The sequence below is a fragment of the Molossus molossus genome, unplaced genomic scaffold (assembly GCF_014108415.1).
Source record: "Molossus molossus isolate mMolMol1 unplaced genomic scaffold, mMolMol1.p scaffold_m16_p_10, whole genome shotgun sequence".
NCBI lineage: Eukaryota > Metazoa > Chordata > Mammalia > Chiroptera > Molossidae > Molossus > Molossus molossus.
Genome location: NW_023425345.1, coordinates 1,372,029 through 1,390,352, shown reverse-complemented (window position 1 = coordinate 1,390,352; position 18,324 = coordinate 1,372,029). Strand labels below are relative to the sequence as shown.

General features: G+C 47.5%; 1 protein-coding gene and 1 pseudogene across 4 annotated transcripts in view; one reads left to right on the top strand and one right to left on the bottom strand.

Annotated features, from left to right (window-relative positions):
• PACSIN2 (protein kinase C and casein kinase substrate in neurons 2) overlaps window positions 1-18,324 on the bottom strand; it is a 95,453-nt gene that overhangs the window by 43,014 nt on the left and 34,115 nt on the right. The gene's annotated exons all lie outside the window — the stretch shown is intronic.
• On the top strand, window positions 15,387-16,632 carry LOC118623146 (annotated as a pseudogene).

Sequence of the window (18,324 nt, the reverse complement as noted above, 5' to 3'; positions counted from 1 at the left end):
TTATAATATTATTGACTATATTAGGGTGGAACATTCTTCATTAACTGGGAAATGACTATACTTCCTTCTAAGCCACTGTTTGGCCCAAAGTGAGGGAGGATCATTTCTTAAGTAAGGACATGTTTACCCATTCATGCTACATACACATGCATGAGTACCTACTATGTGCCAGGTACTCAGTTCTAAGTCACTAACAAGATGAACATGACCACTGATGTCCTAATAGGCAGACTGACACAAAATGGTGGGAGAATGAAGGGAGGGGCTTGTGGACCCCAGGTGGATGGCAAGCGGGTACGGGGGCGACAGCAAAAGTCCCAGAGGAAGCCTGGGCCTGTCGTGGGGCCCATCGTGAGGCGGCACTGAAGACTCCAGACGGAAATGATCTGGCATCACCGATAAGCTGCATGGCAACTCAGATTCTTTTATCTGTGCGATTAGATGAAAAATTCACATCTCAAGGGCTTATAAGATGTGCTGCTGGCCCCGGCCAGGTGGCTCAGGTTGGAAGACTGTCCTGTATACTAAAAGGCTGTGGGTTTGACTCCCGGTCAGGGCACATACCCAGGTTGTGGGTTCCACCTCCAGTCAGGGTGCGTAGAGGAGGCAAGTCTCTCTCTCCCAGATTAATACACATATGTCGGGTAAGGATTAAAACAAAACAAAAAATGCTGTTGAAAACCAAGCACATGTATGCACCGTCGTTTCATACTTGCCCTTGCACGCTGTAACGGACCTCTCAGTGTGTGGCAGATTTAACAAAAGAAAACACCTATAGCCTTTGAACCCAACTATTTCTTCCAAAGCTTTATCCCATAGATAAACTCACCCAAGAGTCAAATGCAGGTATTCACAGAGGCGACAAAATGTAAACACTGCCACCCCCTCCCTGTGCATGGAGAACGAGAACTGCAGGCCCGCCTGTGGGGAGGGGCCCAGCGGCAGAAGAGGGGTGGGCTGGACTGCAGACACGAGGTGTTCCCACACATCAGGGGAACCTGGGTTGAAGCACAGTAGATTCGGTCTGATCCCATGAGTATTACAGACAGTTAGGCCCCACGGAAGCCTGCCAATGCACATACGAGTCCCAGAACAGCGCGTAGGGCAAGTGTGGAACGCGGATGCACACACGTGCTGTTTTCATATCCATCCGCCAGCACCTAAGGCCTGACGTTTTCATCCAGTAGCACAATGGGGTCTCAGACTTGCTCCTTGGGGGCAGGGAGGGGACTTTGGCATTTCACCTCATAATTTTCTCAACTATTTGAAAATGTTGACTATTGGCATGTAATATGCACTTTAGAATACACAAACTAGTAATAAAAAGACCCCGGTTTGTTTCATCAATGGCCTGTATGAAGTGAAGGGAGGGTCCCTCTGTGACACATGACTGAACCACAGCTTTGAAAGAGGACATCTGCCCACATGTACTGCAAGGACTGACAGCCACACCCACTAGCTCTGCCTGCCAGAGGTCCACGGTCTGCCTTCGCCTCTCCCTTTGTCGCTGTAGTCACCTAACAGCTGTCCCAGCTTCCCCGTTCCTTCGGTCTATTGTCAACACAGAGACCCTCTGAAAACCTGTCAGGCCACGTCTCCCCTCTTCAGCAGAGGAGAGGCCCCGGGTGCCTCCCCCCACCCCCGTTACCTCCTCTGCAGCCCTCATTCCGGCTGCCACTCTCCCCACGGCCCCAGCTCCAGCCACAAGACCTCTGCTGGTGGTGGCACTGCCAGGCAGGCACAGCCACTTGCTCTTCTGCTCCAGGGCTTCCTCCAGGGAGCCCACAGCAGGAGGCAGGCTTCCTCTTGTCCCTCAGGCCTGTATCAGCCTGGCTCAGGCAGGTCCTCTCCAACCCGTCCCCACCCCTCTCGGCACTAGACCCCTTCTCTGCTTTGCTTTCTCTCTGAAGTACTTCCTTCCTTCCAACGAGCTACACCATTTACTGACAGGGCTGTTCGTCGACTGCCCTCCCTGGAACAGAAGCGCTGGGAGGGCGGGGGTTTTGTCTGGCGTGTGCTCTGCTCTAGGCCCCGCACCGTGTCTGACACGCAGCAGTCACTTGGTAAAGACCTGGACGAATTCAGGATGAGAGAAGTTGAACTGAAGAGTCTGGATAATTGTTATTTATACAGCCTGAGTTTCACAGATGAAAACTAACTGGAGCATTTATGCAGAGATGTTTTCAGTCTAGTGGTTAGAATTCTTTTATAAACACTAGTGCACATGTCAAACTAAACCACAAATGGGCTCAGCAACCAGAGGAGGAGATGCATGGCTCCAGTCCCCAGCTGTCTGCCACCAGCCATACAGGAAGCCCCTCTGTCACTCAGCCTCACAGACTGACCACCGCTGGGGCCCACAGGCTCCTGGGTCAGCTCTGCCAGCTTCAGCCCGGACTGTTCCCGTCAGTGCCCGTGAGAAAGGACGGGTCTTGGGCTTCTCTCCAGCCTCAAGCCACCTCCCCCATGCTGGGTGCTCTGGGAGCAAGGCCTGAGGTGATACACTGCTTTGCACCACTAGCAAAGCAGGAACACTTGTTTTACTGGCTCAAACATCTGGCACAGCCTATTTTGTTTCCAGTGATTTCATCTGGAAAAGTGAACATTCCTCAAAGGAAGAGATAGAGATCAGCAAATCAAGTGACTTGCAGCCCTAGAAAACCATGTGGTGCTTTCACCCCATCAGCAGCTTGTGTACTGCGAAGTGCTCAGGGTTTGGGGTTCTTCTTGTTGTTCTTTTCCTGATGAGTGTTTCCTCATTGTTTTTCTTTCAATTACAGTTTACATTCAATATTATTTTGTATTAGTTTCAGTGCTCAGTTTTTTAATCCTTATCCAAGGATATTCTTATGGATTTTAGAGAGCGAGAAAAGGAGGGAGAGAGAGAGAAACATCAATGAGAGAGAGAACATCAATTGGTTGCTTCCTGTAATTGCCCTGACCAGGAATCAAACCCGAAACCTAGGTATGTGCCCTGACCGGGAATTAAACCCACAACCTTTTGGTGCACAGGATGATGCTACAACCAACTGAGTCACACCGGCCAGGGCTTGGTGCTGGGTTTTAAAGGCTGCCCCGCTCAGGGAAACCCACAGAGGCCCATGGCCTGGGGAGGGTCCTCCAGCAGCACCCACCAGGGTGGGCAGTGTGGGCCCAACACACTCAAGTGCTTCCAGAGATTTTTTTTAAAAAAAAGTCAATATCTATGGGCAGAGGGAGCTTGGGGTTGCCATTGAAACCATCCCCTGAAACTACCAAGTGCTTCAGTCATTCCCAAGCACTTGATGGCACAGAACTATCTGCTGCAAACGGAAGGAGGAGATCATGAGAGAAGAGGATTTTAAGAACTCTATTAGGACACAGTCATTGCACTGAAAACAAACATGGCGCAGGCTCTTGAACATCACAGTTAGAAAGGAAAGAGAAAAGGGGTGCGGGGAGCCTGGCCAGTGTGGCTCAGGGATTGAGCGTCAACCCATGCACCAAGAGGTCATCGGTTCGATTCCCAGTCAGGGCACATGCCCAGGTTGTGGGCCCCATCCTCAGTTGGGGGCATGTGGGAGGCGGCCAATTGATGTTCTCTCTCATAGATGTTTCTTTTTCTTTTTTTCCTTTATTGATTTTAGAGAGAGGAAGTGAGAAGGAGAGAGAGATAGAAACACTGATGACAGGGAACATCGATTGGCCGCCTTCTGCATGACCCCCACTGGGGATCGGGCCTACAACCTAGGTATGTGCCCTGACTGGGAATTGAACTGGTGACCTCTTGGTGCATGGATCGATGCTCAACCACTAAGCCACACCAGCCGGACTCTTATGAATGTTTCTATCTCTCTCTCCCTCTTCTGTCCTCGCCCTCTAAAATCAATAAAGAAAAAAGAATTAAAGAGTGTGGGGAAAGCACATCTTATTTTGTTTTATTCAACTCTCTCCTTCCTGCAGGAATAAAAAAATCGTGTTGGGGGAAGTTAAAGAAAAACATATTTTTCTAAGCAGACCAACCCAGAGAAGCTACTCCACAGTATGGAACAGGGCAGCACTTGGGTTCAGCACGGCATCAGCTCTGAGCAGGTGTGTTCCCACTCAGGCACGATACCTGCTTCCTCAGCTCTGCTCTCTCAACCCATGACAGTTTCAAGTCCAAATGTCTACTTTTTGGGGTCACACAGGGCTGTCAAAACCAAGGGCTCCTCATGGCCAGGCTCTGTTCCACCGAACTGTGTTCTCTTTACTTGGCCCTTTCTTTCCTGTCATCTCCAGTCTGTCTGCACAGCAAACAAGTCACCCTGTGGTCTGGTTTTTCCAATTGCATAACCATTTCCCCCTCTGTCTGTCTGTCATCCTGTCACTCCTAATAGCTGTAAAACATCATGACTGCGCCTGGCCCTCACAGTTAGACTTCAGGGGTCAGGGTCTTTCCCAGCCATGTCATAGTTTATATAGCTTCCCAATTTCTGTCCCGTTACTTCGCCGGGAGCTCTAGGGCTTGTGCATTCTAAAGACAGTTTGTGTACCTCTCAGATACCATTTAAAAAGCAAGATTTCGCCCTGGCTGGTTTGGCTCAGCAGTTAGAGCGTCGGCCTGCGGTCCGGAGAGACCCGGGTTCGGTTCCCGCTAAGGGCACGTACTTCGGTTGCAGTTTGTCCCCGGCCCTGGTTGGTCGTGCGGGTGGCAGCCACTCGATGTGTCCCTTCACGTCGATGTTTCTCTCTCTCTCTCTCTTCCTCTCTCTCCCTCCCACTCTATCTGTACAAAAAATGGAAAAATATCCTCGGGTGAGGATAAAAAAATAAATAAATAAAATAAAAAATAAAAAGCAAGATTTCAATCTCACATCCTCAATCTATCAGGGGCCAATTACACACCCATGAGAAAGGATGGGAATATGCCCCGAGAGGTGTGGGAGAAAAAGTGACCCCCAAAAACACGTAGGCAGAATAATATTGCTGCCTTTGGGGGTCCTATTTGTCTCACATGATGAATCAGAATATTTCAGGAGGTGAAACAGCACCTGCGAGATTGCACATGAATAAGAAACGGGGAGAGAAGCGAAAAGAAGAGAAGCGGTCCCTGCACAGACCAGCTGCAGTGGGCACAGTGAGCCTCACACCAGCTTCTAATTTCCCCCTTGGTAGGTACAGAAATCAGGTGGCTGTTTTTGTTTGTTTTTAAGAAACTTCATGTGAATAAACATTTATACATTTTTAAATATAAAATTCCTTTAATGTGTAAGTTTTCAGAGTACTCAGACATAATCCATTCAACCCTACCTTGACACTAGTTATCCACAGGGACATCCGGTAGACCAGTGTCCTTTAAACTTCCTGGGATGGTGTGATTGTTTAAACACAATTAATTCCCCCCAAGAGACAAGAATGGTGGTAGTTCATCAGTCTGGTTTAGGGGATCATTGGGTATACCCTGCCGGGAATGCCAACTTGTAAAGGAAAATACACAGGCGTTCGCACACCCTAAGCAAACACAATCAATAAGCTACATGGAACAAACTTTAGTTTTTGATGATTGAGAAGTCATTTTTACTCTTACAAAGGGCTCTCATGGCCAAACTTTGGAAGACTGGTCCCAAATTTGCCATTAGACAGCGGTGGGACCTTGGACATCTTTTCAGCATCCTGCTACCTTTACTTGAAAATAAGAGTGTGGGATTAAACAAATTCAGATTTCCCTGAGCTTAAAATGTTTTAAAAGAGCCTCCTACTGGCAAGAGATTATGGGAGAACTTGAGTAGAACAAAGCCAAGTAATCATGAGCATGCGCATCTGCAGTGACCTCCAAGGTTGCACAGTGCTTTCCTCCTGTATCAGATCTGATCTGAGCCTCATAGCCATCCTGGGACGACGTCCTCACCAGGACCCCAAAGTCCAGGCTTGAGCTCATTCTCAGAGGTACAGTGTGAATCAAGCCCCAATCAATACAAAGCCTATGCTTCCTGAGCACATCTATAGCACAGAAGTTACGTCCAGTGTTGGTGACATAGGATGTTACCTGTGGTACAGGTTCCCCACATACAAACCCCAAGGCTTAAAGGGAAAGTCGAGTCCGGCTGGTGTGGCTCAGTGGCTGAGCATTGACCCATGAATCAAGAGGTTGCTAGTTTGATTCCCGGCCAGGACACATGCCCAGGTTGTGGGCCCAATCCCCAGTGGAGGGCATGCAGGAGGTGACCAATCGATGTTCTCTCTCATCAATGTTTCTCTCACTTCCTCTCCCTCTGAAATCAATAAAGGAAAAAAAAAAAAAAAATTTAAAGGGGAGGGGAGTCGACAGCAATTAACATGTGTATTTTACAAAATGAGTAAAAAGAAGCATGATTGTCAGTAATCAAGGCCTCATGCACTGTGACAGGCACTCTGAGCCTGGCTTCCAGGACTTGTCACTGAAGACCCCCTCTTAATGGTTGCAGGGAGGTCAGGCATGGTGACAACACTGGGGGGTTCAGTGACCTGTGAAGTTCAGGGAGCAGTGCACCTGAGAATGGCTTACTCCTTCCTCCAAAAAGTGGGCAGAAGAAAAATTACCTCTGAACCCACAAATGATCCCTCGAGTTCTTTTCAGGGGTAGTTTATCCACCAGGGTGCTGAGAAAGCTTGGAGTGGGACCAGCAAGGCAGCTTCCTAGCCAGAGGACACCACACTGACTCCTGAAGAGCAAATGGAAATCAGTCAGGTGTAGAAGGGTGCAGGATGAGAGAGGGGCACAGGCCAGTGTCAATGGGACCACCCAGAATTCAGAGGGCTACACAGCAGGGCTGGGTGTCCACCCTAAAACAGGAACAGTGAGGAAGAAAGGAGGAACTGGTGTACGTTTCTACACAGAAATCCCCATGTGGTTAAAACTTGATGAATTTCTCATAACTTGTCATCTTCAGCTGCTGGCTAGGCTGAGGACTATGTTACACATTACGAATAGTTACAGTTTTAATGGACAGGACCATGAAGAGATCACTTTGTTATTATTGTTAACAACAACCAGTACACTTACACATACACTACTTCTCTTTCAAAAGAGCCCAGAAAACACAGAATCCCAAAGCACCAGGGATGCAGATGGTAATAAGTAAATTTTCAAAGCTAAAATGAAAATAAAAGTTTGTTACCCCCCCCCCCCAAAATCCCAACATTAGGTAAAACAGGAAATCCACCCTCACTTCCAATTTCTGGTCTCTGCAGGACAACCTTTAATACTTAAATCATGTCAATTACCTGCTCTAACCCCTCGCACTCAGAGTTAAAACCTAACTCCTTCCTTTGCTGCAAGTCCCACCATGATCTGGTCCCCATTTGCCCCCTTCCAATCTTCCTCACTAGCTGGCCCTGATTTGCTCCAGCCACAATGATCCCCCCAACTGCTTCTCGAACACATTAAGCTCATTACTGACTCAGAGCCTTTGCACATGCTGTTCCCTCTCCCTGGAATGCTTTTCTCTAAGTGTATGGCCAGCTCCCTGACAGCATTTGGCCCTCTGCCCAAAGAAGCCTCCCTGAACACCTTCTGGCATCTAGCTCTACCTCCCATTCTCCACCTCTATCCTGCTACTTTGTATTCTCTTTGTATATTTCTTTAAAACATATATGCTAAATTTTTTTACCCAAGTACAGGTTGCTTGTTGAAATTGACAGATACACATGTTGGGATATTGACAAATGAAACGATGGCAAAGAAAAGCAATGACTTTACAGTAACGTGTTTGCATTTATGAAGCCGCATGACGACATCTCCTGGATTACCCAGGAAAGAAAAAAGACTACTCAGATGAGAGAAAAAGTAATTTTTCAGCTCGGCTGGTGTGGCTCAGTGGACTGAGCATTGTCCCATGGACTGAGAGGTCCCGGTTCGATTTCCGGTCAGGGCACATGCCCAGGTTATAGGCCGGTCCTCGGTGGAGGGCGTGCGGGGGGGAGGGAGGGAGGGCGGGCAGCTGGTCGATGTTTCTCTCTCCCTTCTTCTTTCTAAATAATCAATATAAATATATATTTTTAAATATTGTTTTCAGTGATTCTTATAAAGTCAAATCTTCTACAATGGTCAGCTTATACAGTCACTCATTCAGAAGACCTTTCCGTCTGGAGCCTCCTGGGCAGCCTCTAGAGTATCCAGAGCCATGTTTTATTTTGTTTTTGTTGATCAGAAACGGGTCCTCTCTGAATCGGAGGAAGCAACTGTGTTAGGAGGCAAAAGGTCCAGTTAGACCACGCTTGAAATTCTCAAGTATTAGGAACTGCTCTATCACTGAGTTAGCACTTATATTTATAGTGGAATTTGAAAACCTTTGGCTAAGACAAGTCCCCTGAAGTAAGCCCCAAGCACACAGCCAGAACCTAGTCTGATACTATATTTATGTGTCAGGGGAAAACCTGGTTAACCCCTCAATAATGGAAGAAGTCAAAGACTTTAAGAGATTGGAAACAAACTATCTCTATGATTCCATATTGCTCAGGGACTTTCTTTAAATCCTGAACAGTCCTTTAACACACCTATTTCTCAAAGCAATGAAATGCAGAAAAGCATCTCCTTGAAAAATCCGAGTGCCAGGAAGAGAGTGCAAAACAAACTTGACCAGCGACCGCCAGGACCAGCACAGTTTGTTTTTTTTCACTGTAGATTCTTGAAACAAGAGAGCTTTCCAAAGTGGAAGCCTTAGTCAAGTCCAAAAATAAATGAATAAATAAATAAGAGTAAGAGAACAAACACGTGGGCACACTTGACGAAAACCAAGAATCCAGAGTCTGTTGGTGTCTGGACCAAAATGTCTAATGCCAACACTTTCCAAGCAAACGTGGCAGTCTGCCCATCCTGTACCCTCAACTGTGGTATCTAAAGGGGAAGTGGCTCCACACAGATGACACTGGTTCCCTGCTAAGACCGCTGAGGGGAGCCCCATCACAGCCCCCACCTATCCCACTCACTGCATGTGCCCTTCACAGAACCATGCACTCTCTTCCCAGCCTCTATAGTGGGAAAAACTAACTTTCGGAGAAAATGCATTTTGGAGAAAAGGCTATTACAGCTGGAGAAACATTCTTGGATATCATGAATAAGATATTCTGACTCTAAGGAATTGTAAATTTGATGCTGCAGTGTGTGAAAGTATGAATAAGCAGATTTGAGGAAATATTATGGAGCCATGGTAACAGAAACCATGGAAGAAACTCCAGTTGCACAGAACTGTTTAAAAATAAACCGGATACTAAAATACCAGCAAAAAGCTACAATGACTCACACTGTACTGCTCACATACTCCTGAGAACAGCCAGTTCTTTGACAGGCGTCCAGGCATTTTCCCCATCGGAGAAACGGAGAAACGTGAGACAAAGAAAGTAAAAAGCAGCTTTGAAATTTTTCTAATTTTACCAGCAACTTGATATGAATAAGACAGACCATATATGTTTTAGAGTTTGATGGGAGTATGGAAATGTACATTCATGCAACAAAAACTGTTTTGAGGCTTTTCATAAAAGCCAAACTGAATTTAAAAAAGTGTAACTGAGGCTCTAGAACGTCCTACAGCGACTGCGTTCTCCATGTGGCAAGTGTGGTACAGAACCACAGCATCATTTTTGTCATTAATGTGCAACCTTTTACGGCATTTTGTAGGTACATGGCCACCTTTCCCCTTCCGTCACTTGGGTGTACGCCCCACCTCCCGCACCCTGGGACACTCTGCCCTGCATGTCCTCTAACTATACTTACACATCTTTTAATGGGGCAGCTACACACAGAAGACCCTCTTGGTCCATGCGTGGAATAAACCCAAAGATCTCAGCCCTGGGGTTCCACTCTGGCCTGCCTTACCTGCCCAGCTGGGCTCAGCTTCCTGCCAGGCCCTAACAGCCACACATGCCACATGCTGCTGCCGAAGACTGTCTTTCTTCGTCAACTCCTACCCACCCTGCAAGGGCCCAGTTTAAGTGTCATCTTCTTTGAGGAGCCTCACTCCCTACCATACCAGTGACCCTCTGGCTACCACTGTCCCCTTATAGTTCCTCAATGGTGCCATTATTTCCCTAGCAAAGCTGTTAGCTCCTGGGGGTGGGGGGGTGCCGCCTATCATAGCACCTGCAGCTACTCAGGGACAGTTGCTGAAGGAAGAAATGGAGTCAGGGAATGGGTTTCTCAGAAAACCTCTGAGCCCCAGGGTGCCCTCATCAGGCTAGGACACGCCTCCTCCCTATTCCCCTTCCCCTGCCCTATTCACTGTATCTCTTCTCTCCTCTTCCCATGCAAAGAATTATGCCCCTGTGCAAATGGTCACTCTTCCCCATGCCCAGAGACTTGTTTTGAACACACTACACCCACAATTCTGTCTGGAGTCAGAGCATCAGGAAAACTTGTTCATGAAAAAGCTTTGCTGCCAGTTGGTAAACAGTTTCAACAAAGTAATGGCACTTAGGCGACCCCTTAAAATGTACTTTGTGAGGGCTTTTTAATCTTTTGAAACATAAATTATTCAAGCCCCACAATCACTGAGATTCCAATTTGGTTTGTTACCCAAAGCCCAGGGGAATCACTCCAGCGCACAGGCACTGAGCAGGGGAAAGCACTGCCCACACAGACAAAGGTCAACCTGAGAGGGGCTCACGGCAGGAAACTCGAACTCGTGGGGTCTGTGGAAACACAGGTGACCAACCAGCAGCACCTTCAAAAACCACAAGACATGGCCCTGGCTGGTTTGGCTCAGCGGTTGGAGTGTCGGCCTGCGGTCCAGAGAGACCCGGGTTCAGTTCCTGCTAAGGACACGTACCTCGGTTGCAGTTTGTCCCTGGCTCAGGTTGGGTAGTGCAGGAGGCAGCCACTTGATGTGTCCCTTTCACGTCGATGTTTCTTTCTCTCTCTTCCTCCCACTCTATCTGAACAAAAGGTGAAAAAAATGTCCTCAGGTGAGGATTTAAAAAACCCCCACAAGATCTGGTAGCCTGCTGCCAATGCCCACTACCACGTGGAGGAGGAGATTCCCGTGTATCCATGAGGGGCTGCCTGGTGTCCCCAAGAGCACTGGCAAGGAATGGGACTAGTAGGACTGACCCACCACCCGGGGCTTACGAGCCATGTGCTTCAAGAAAACCCTTTCACTGCTCTGTGTCTCTAGTTCCCACTCACAGACCAGGGAGACGATGCCCACCCTGCACACTGCTTACCGAGGACTAGCTTAGCCCTCGCAAGGAAGCCTGTCTCATGCAGCAAACACAAATGCTGGTTTCCGTCCCGGCTCTGATGAGAATCTAATGAGATGGAGCAGAAAGACCTTGGGCTGAGCACAAGCCCCCCTGGTGTCCTTGTTCATAAAGGAGGTGATCCTTAAAGCTCTACTAAGGCTCCGACATGCTACAGAAAGCTGGGCGCGTAGGCAAAGGTATGTACCATGACTAGGACCACACTGAGCAGTGGGTGCACAAACACAAAGAGGCCTGGCCAGGCCCCCTGGCAACTCCTCAGTGTCCTTTTGGACAGACTGGCAAGTCAGTGCTCCACCACGCGCCATCTGGGCAGGCTCACAGAGGTCCTTCTGTTCCATCTAGAATTCCGTGGAGGTCTCTGCCCTTTAACCTATGCGTCACCCAGAACAGGTACCCAAGAAATGAGACAGAACCACAAGGCTAAGGGGAGAGATTGAGAGAGGGGAGGTGCTGTCTGAGCTGGATCCTGAAGGTTAGAGAAAGGGACATTTCTATGTGAGCAATTAGCATTAAAAAAATGCTAACCCTGGCTGGTGCGGCTGTTGGTTGGGCATCATCCTGTGCACCGAAAGGTTGCTGGTTTGATTCCCAGTCAGGGCACATGCCCGGGTTGCTGGCTCAATCCCCACTGGGGGGCATGCAGGAGGCAGCCCATGGATGCTTCTCTCTCCTTTCTTCTCCAAGGATAAGTCAATTAAAAAGGAAAAATTATCAGTCCTTTGGTCTGCCTTTCTTCCATAACCCTTTAAAAAATGCTATATCTAGCCCTGGCCGGTTTGGCTCAGCGGTTAGTGTCAGCCTGAGGTCCACAGAGACCCGGGTTTGGTTCCCGCTAAGGGCATGTACCTTGGCTGCAGTTTGTCCCCGGCCCTGATTGGGTTGTGTGGGTGGCCGCCACTCGATGTGTCCCTTTCACATCGATGTTTCTCTCTCTCTCTTCCTCTCTCTCCTTCCCACTCTATCTGAATGAAAAATGGAAAAATGTCCTCGGGTGAGGATAAAAAAAGCTATATCTAGAGTCGTGTAATAACCCTTGACATGACTGTGTTTTACCTCTGGTCTTTTACATCCAAATTGCTCACAGAAAACAAGTCATGGCGTGCCCCCGGTCATCTTCAGATGGCTCTGCGTGTTTTGGGTAATAACCGTCTCAGGTTACAGAGCCTCGGCAACAAAGGTAGGACCAGACCCAGAGTAGCAGGTCTCAGTCCAGCTTGTCGGCTGTGAGTCCCACACAGGTTTTATGGAGGAGCTAGAGCCAACAGCATTTACACATGTCCCCAAACTCATTTTCCTTATGTAACAGAAACGTGTCAGTGACAGGTCCGTGCCTTGGGCTGATTTTTACAGTGAGACTTTTTAGACCGCTGGTTGGCAGGCACTCTGGGAACGTGGGACTCAGGCTGAAGATCTCCCCAAGCTAAATACTGACTTGATGCTCCACAGATTTAAAAATAGAAAGTTACTTTAAAAAGGACAAAAATGACATTTTCTAAACTGATATTAATGTGAGAATGCAAACAACAGTACAAGGCAATGTATGGGAAGAGTCCCAAGATTTGAAAGGAAAATTATTGAGAGCAGGCCTAGTTAAGCCAGAAACAAGTGGCCTAACTCGTTACCTGCCCTCCCCACAGCCGTAGTGAGAGACCAACCCCACAATGGCAACATACTCCCCACAGGGCAACATTTTTATGAAAAATATGACCACATTTGCATTCAAGGTTGGGGTGGGATGATGGAGCCAGGAGACTTGGATTCTAGGGCTCCCTCTGGCCTTGACCTGCACACGCCACTTCCCCGCCAGCCTACTAAGGAGAGAGACATCCCCCTAAACTGCTGTGCAAACAGGATCACTGCATCTTTGTCAGTCCCTCTAGTCATTCTCTTACTCACTTGCCCTGAACACTTCCAGTGGTCCAGGTGTGGAAAACCACAGTGAGCAGATCAAGTCCCCAACTTCTCAGGACCTGCACTTCAGAGTCTGGATATGTAGGCCTCCCATAAGCCATTGACAGCAGAAATGCTATCTAGCACCAGATACAACAACCCGATTTCTAAAGTTGGATTTTTCCTGGCCCATTGCATTAGTACAGCCTGCTGCAGGGAAGGGGTTGATGGTGATGCTTGAGTAGGACGATGCTGTGAGCAGCCTAAAAAACGTTACCTAGTATTATTATTACAGCCAGCCATTAAAGAATAAAGGTTGAAATGAAAGGGAAAGAAATAATGCTGGCATAAAAACTCAATTTCCTCCTTTACTCTGTAATTAGGACAGCATTTTACTCCAAAAATAGATCTGACTATTCTATGAGATGAATGGAAAGAAAAGCATTGCAGGTAAGTTGTTAGACTGTGAGCTGCTCAAGAGCAGCTCCTAACATCTGCATCTCAAAATCCCAGAAGCTGCACTCAGGGACTGAAGAACGGCGGCCACCGGGGCCTGGACAGTTACACAGAGCGCCCCCTGTGCTCCAGGCGCCTCCACCCCTCCTCTTCAATGTCCACTCCTCTTTACAGATGCAGGAGGGAGGAGGAGAGAAGCCCCATCATGAGGTCAGCGAGTTAGGAAGTGGTACCACCAGAATGTGAGCCCTGCACTGGGGACAGAAACTAGCATGGCCTGGAGACGGGGCACCTGCCAGTCCCTGGTCTTCCCAGTTCTCCGTTCCTTCCCTTCAAGCTGGCGGACCCCACTGCCTCCACCTCCTCCAACTGCCCATTCTGTGAGCTTCCTACTTTCTTGAAAGTATCCTTCTAAGCAAAAAGAGTATTCATTTTTATAAAGTCCAAGTTATCCATGTTTTCTTTTGCTGTTTGTTTTGGTGTCATAGCTGGGCACCCACTGCCTAGTCCCAGGTGGTGAAGATGTATGCCTGTTTTCCTCCAGGAGGTTTATAGAGTTAGCTCTTCCATGTAGGTCTCCGACTCATCTAGAGCTGAGTGTGGTGTGAGGCAGAGGTCCAAACTCACCTTTCTACATGTCGATATCAAGTGTTCCAGCACTAATTGTTCAAGACTATTCTTTTGCTCACTGAAATAGCTTAGTGCTCTTGTCTGAAACCAGCTGACCACACATTAGGGGTTCGTTCTGTTCTCTTGATTCTACCCCACTGATCTATCCTCGTGTCAATACCACACTGTCTTGAATACTTGTAGACTTGTAGAACTTTTTGAAATTATGAGTGCTCCAATTATGTTCTGTTTTTTTTCAAAATGGTTTGGACTATTCTGGATACCTTGTAATTCCATATGAATTTTAGAATCAGCTTGTTGATTTCTACAAAAAGAAGTCAGGTGGGCTTTGGACAGGGGTTGCACTGATCTGTATATCAATTTAGGGAGTTCTACCATTTTAACAGTCATAAGTCTTCCAATGCATGGATGTGGGATATCTTTCCATTTATTTAGGTCACCTTTAATTTCTTTCAACAACATTTTGTAGTTTTCAGTGTTCAAGTCTTGTACTTCTTTTGTTAAATTTATTCCTAAATGTTTCATTATTTTTCATGCTATTATAAATGGAATTTTCTTTTATTTTTTTGATTATTCACTGCTAGCTTACAGAAATATCAAATATTTTATATATTGATCTTGTATCCTGCAAACTTGTCGAACACACATATTAGTTCTAATAGTTTTTCAGTGGATTCCTTAGGATTTTTACATATAAGATCACATCATCTTTGAACAGAGAGTTTTACTTTTCCTTTCTGATCTGCACGCCTCTCATTGGTCTTCCTCGCCTCACTCCCTGGCTAGCTCCGCCAGTGCACTGTGAGCAGAAGTGGTGAGAGCAGACAGCCCTGTCCTCTCGGTCCTTCTCTTCTTCCCAGCTCTGTGAGTTTTCATTCATGCCCTGCATCAGGTTAAGGAAGTTCCTACCTTACAGAGTGTTTTCATTCTGCAGGGGTGTTGCACTGGAGGAGTGTGCTCAGGTTTTTCGTGTTACAGAACAAACACATATCACCAAGGACCGAAGTTAACTTAAATTAAAACCCCTTGACATTGCAATATATATTTGGATTAGTTTGAAGTGTCAGACAGAGCCAAATAAAAATCTATTTTAAGCAACTCAAAGAAAATAGCTTATTGTCTGGCTCTCAGAAAAAGATAAACTGTGGTATTGAAGAAACAAAGGAGGCTGCCCAAACCCAAATCTTGGCCTCTTGCCTTTCTCCCTGAACAACATGGTCTTCAGCACCCACTCCAGCTTCTCCACAAGCTACCAAACCCTGGGCTCCATGCAGTCACCCAGCCACTGGGCAAGTGTCTATGTAGGGGCCAGTGGCTCAGGCTTCTGGACGTCTGCATCCCACTCCACCAGTGTCTGAGTGGCTGGGAGTCCAGGGGCCTGTCTGTGAGGATGGTTGGGGGTCTGGCAGGCATATGGGGCATCCAGAGCGAGAGGGAGACCATGCAATGCCTGAATGACCACCCAGATTTCTACTTGGTGAGGAGCCTGGAGGCTGATAATCGGAGACTGGAGAGCAAAATCTGGGAACACCTGGAGAATAGACTCTAAGAGACTACAGGCATTATTTCAAGACTACTGAAGATCTAAGGGCTCAGATCTTTGCAAGTTCTGTGGACAATGCCCACACCATTCTGCAAATTGACAATGCCCATCTTGCTGCTAGTGACTTCAGAGTCAAGTATGAGACAGAGCTAGCCACGTACCAGTCTGTGGAGAGTGACATCAATGGGATCTGAAAGGTCACTAATGACATCAATATCACTCAGCTGCAGCTGCAGACAGAGCTCAAGGCTCTCAAGGAGGAGCTGCTCTTTAAGAACCACGAGGAAGAAGTGAATGGTCTGCAAACCAAATCGCCAACTCTGGGATGACCATGGAACTGGATGCCCCCCAAGTCTCAAGAACTCAGCAAGATCATGGTGGACATCCAGGCCCAGGCCCAGCATGATAAGCTGGCTCGGAAGAACCAAGAGGAGCTAGACAAGTACTGGTGCCAGCAGACTGAGGAGAGCATTACAGTGGTCACCTCGCAGACCACTGAGAGATGACACTCACGGAGCTGAGACATATGGTTCAGTCCTTGGAGATCCACTGGGACTTGAGGAGAACTCTGAAGCCAGTGTGGAGCACAGCCTGAGGGAGATGGAGATGCGCTGTGCCATGCAGATGGAACAGCGCAGTGGGATCCTGCTGCACCTGGAGTCAGAGCTAGCCCAGACCTAGGCAGAGGAGCAGCGCCAGGCCCAGGAGTACGAGGCCCTGCTGAACATCAAGGTCAAGCTGGAGGCTAAGATCACCACCACCTACTGCTCCTACTGGAAGAAGGGGAGGACTTTGATCTTGATGATGCCCTGGACAACAGCAACTCCATATAATTCATCCAAAAGACCACCACCCACAGGACTATGGATAGCAAAGTGGTGTCTGAGGTCAGTGACACCAAAGTTCTGAGGCGTTAAGGAGGCAGCAGAAGTGGGGCACCCCTTGGGGGACAGGAAGCCAATAAAAAGTTCAGAGATCATTAAAAATAAAAAAAATTGCCCTGGCCAGTTTGGCTCAGTGGTTAAAGCATCGGTCTGCGGTCCGGAGAGACCCGGGTTCGGTTCCCGCTAAGGGCACGTACCTCAGTTGCAGTTTGTCCCTGGCCCTGGATGGTTGTGCGGGTGGCAGCCACTCGATGTGTCCCTTCACGTCGATGTTTCTCTCTCTCTCTCCCTTCCTCTCTCTCCCTCCCACTCTATCTGTACAAAAAATGGAAAAATATCCTCGGGTGAGGATTAAAAAAATAATCATAAAAAAATAAAAAATTAAAAAAATACCAGAGAAAAAAGATGGATGTGCCCCAAACTTACGTAATTAAACTTTTGCATGATAAAATGTCACGTGGAAAGCAAATTTAAAAAAATGAAATTCCACATAACTGACAAAATCTTATTACCTAAAATATATGTAGGGCTGATATGAAGACTAAGGACCCCATTCCACTTCACAAAGAAGCTGCCACAGATGAGCACAGAGGAGAAAGACAGATGGGGCACAGACAGGACCGCTCCCTGAGGTTCCGCCTGCTGTAGGCCGCATAACCAGTGAAAAGCCACGAACAGTCCCCGCCCTCTCCTTTCTGCCTGTCATCCACTGAGAAGCATCCTGCTGCACTTACAGGACAGCGGTCTCCTCAGCCAGCCTGCCCCCAGAGCACCTGTGTGGACCTACACCCAGCGCCCTACCAGGGACAGGCACAGCGAGCAAGAAAGACATTTTTGTTATGTTAAGCCTCTGAGATTTGGGGTTCACTTGTTACTGCAGCATAACCTAGCCAAGTCTCACACAATAAATTATCATGTGGGAAAAACAGCTTAACTCCCTTTAAAAATGGAAATAACTTGCCCTGGCCAGTTTGGTTCAGCGGTTAGAGTGTCGGCCCTTGGACCAAAAGGATGTGGGTTCAATTCCCAGTCAAGGGCACCTACCTGGGTTGCATGCTCGATCCCCAATCCTGCTTGGGGTCATGCAGGAGGCAACTAATTGATGTGTCTCTTTCACATCAATGTTTCTTTATCTCTCCTTCCCTCCCTCTCTCCCTCCCTTCCACTGTCTCTAAAAAGCAATGGAAAAATATCCTCGGGTGAGGATTAAAAAAATAAATAAACATATAAAAATAACTTATAAAAGAAAAACTAAAATGACAATGCCAGTTTTAGTGGGGCTATAGGAAAATAGGAATGTACTCTAACACTGCCAATAGGCTTCATGGAAACACAGAATAAGGCAGATAACAGTGACTGACCTCTGACCCTGCAGTCCCACTCGGGAATATGCCTCAAGCAAATAAACTCAAAGGAAAACAGCTGGGACACAATGTTCATCTCAGTGATATTTATACCAGCAAAGACTGGGGACAGGTCAGATGCTCACAAGCGGAGAAGACAGGGTGAACTGACAGAGTGGGCACCACACAGCCTTATACAGACAAGCAGGGGGCCGCTGATATCTGAAACTGGGCACGAGCTACGAAAAGCAGAGTAAAAGAGCACATAAACGTTCGTTACACGTCAACCTTAAAGGCAAGGACTGAGTATTTTCATTCTGTAGCCCCAGTGAGGTAGACACTCAAATATTTGCTAAGTGACTGAATGTCTGAACCAACAAAT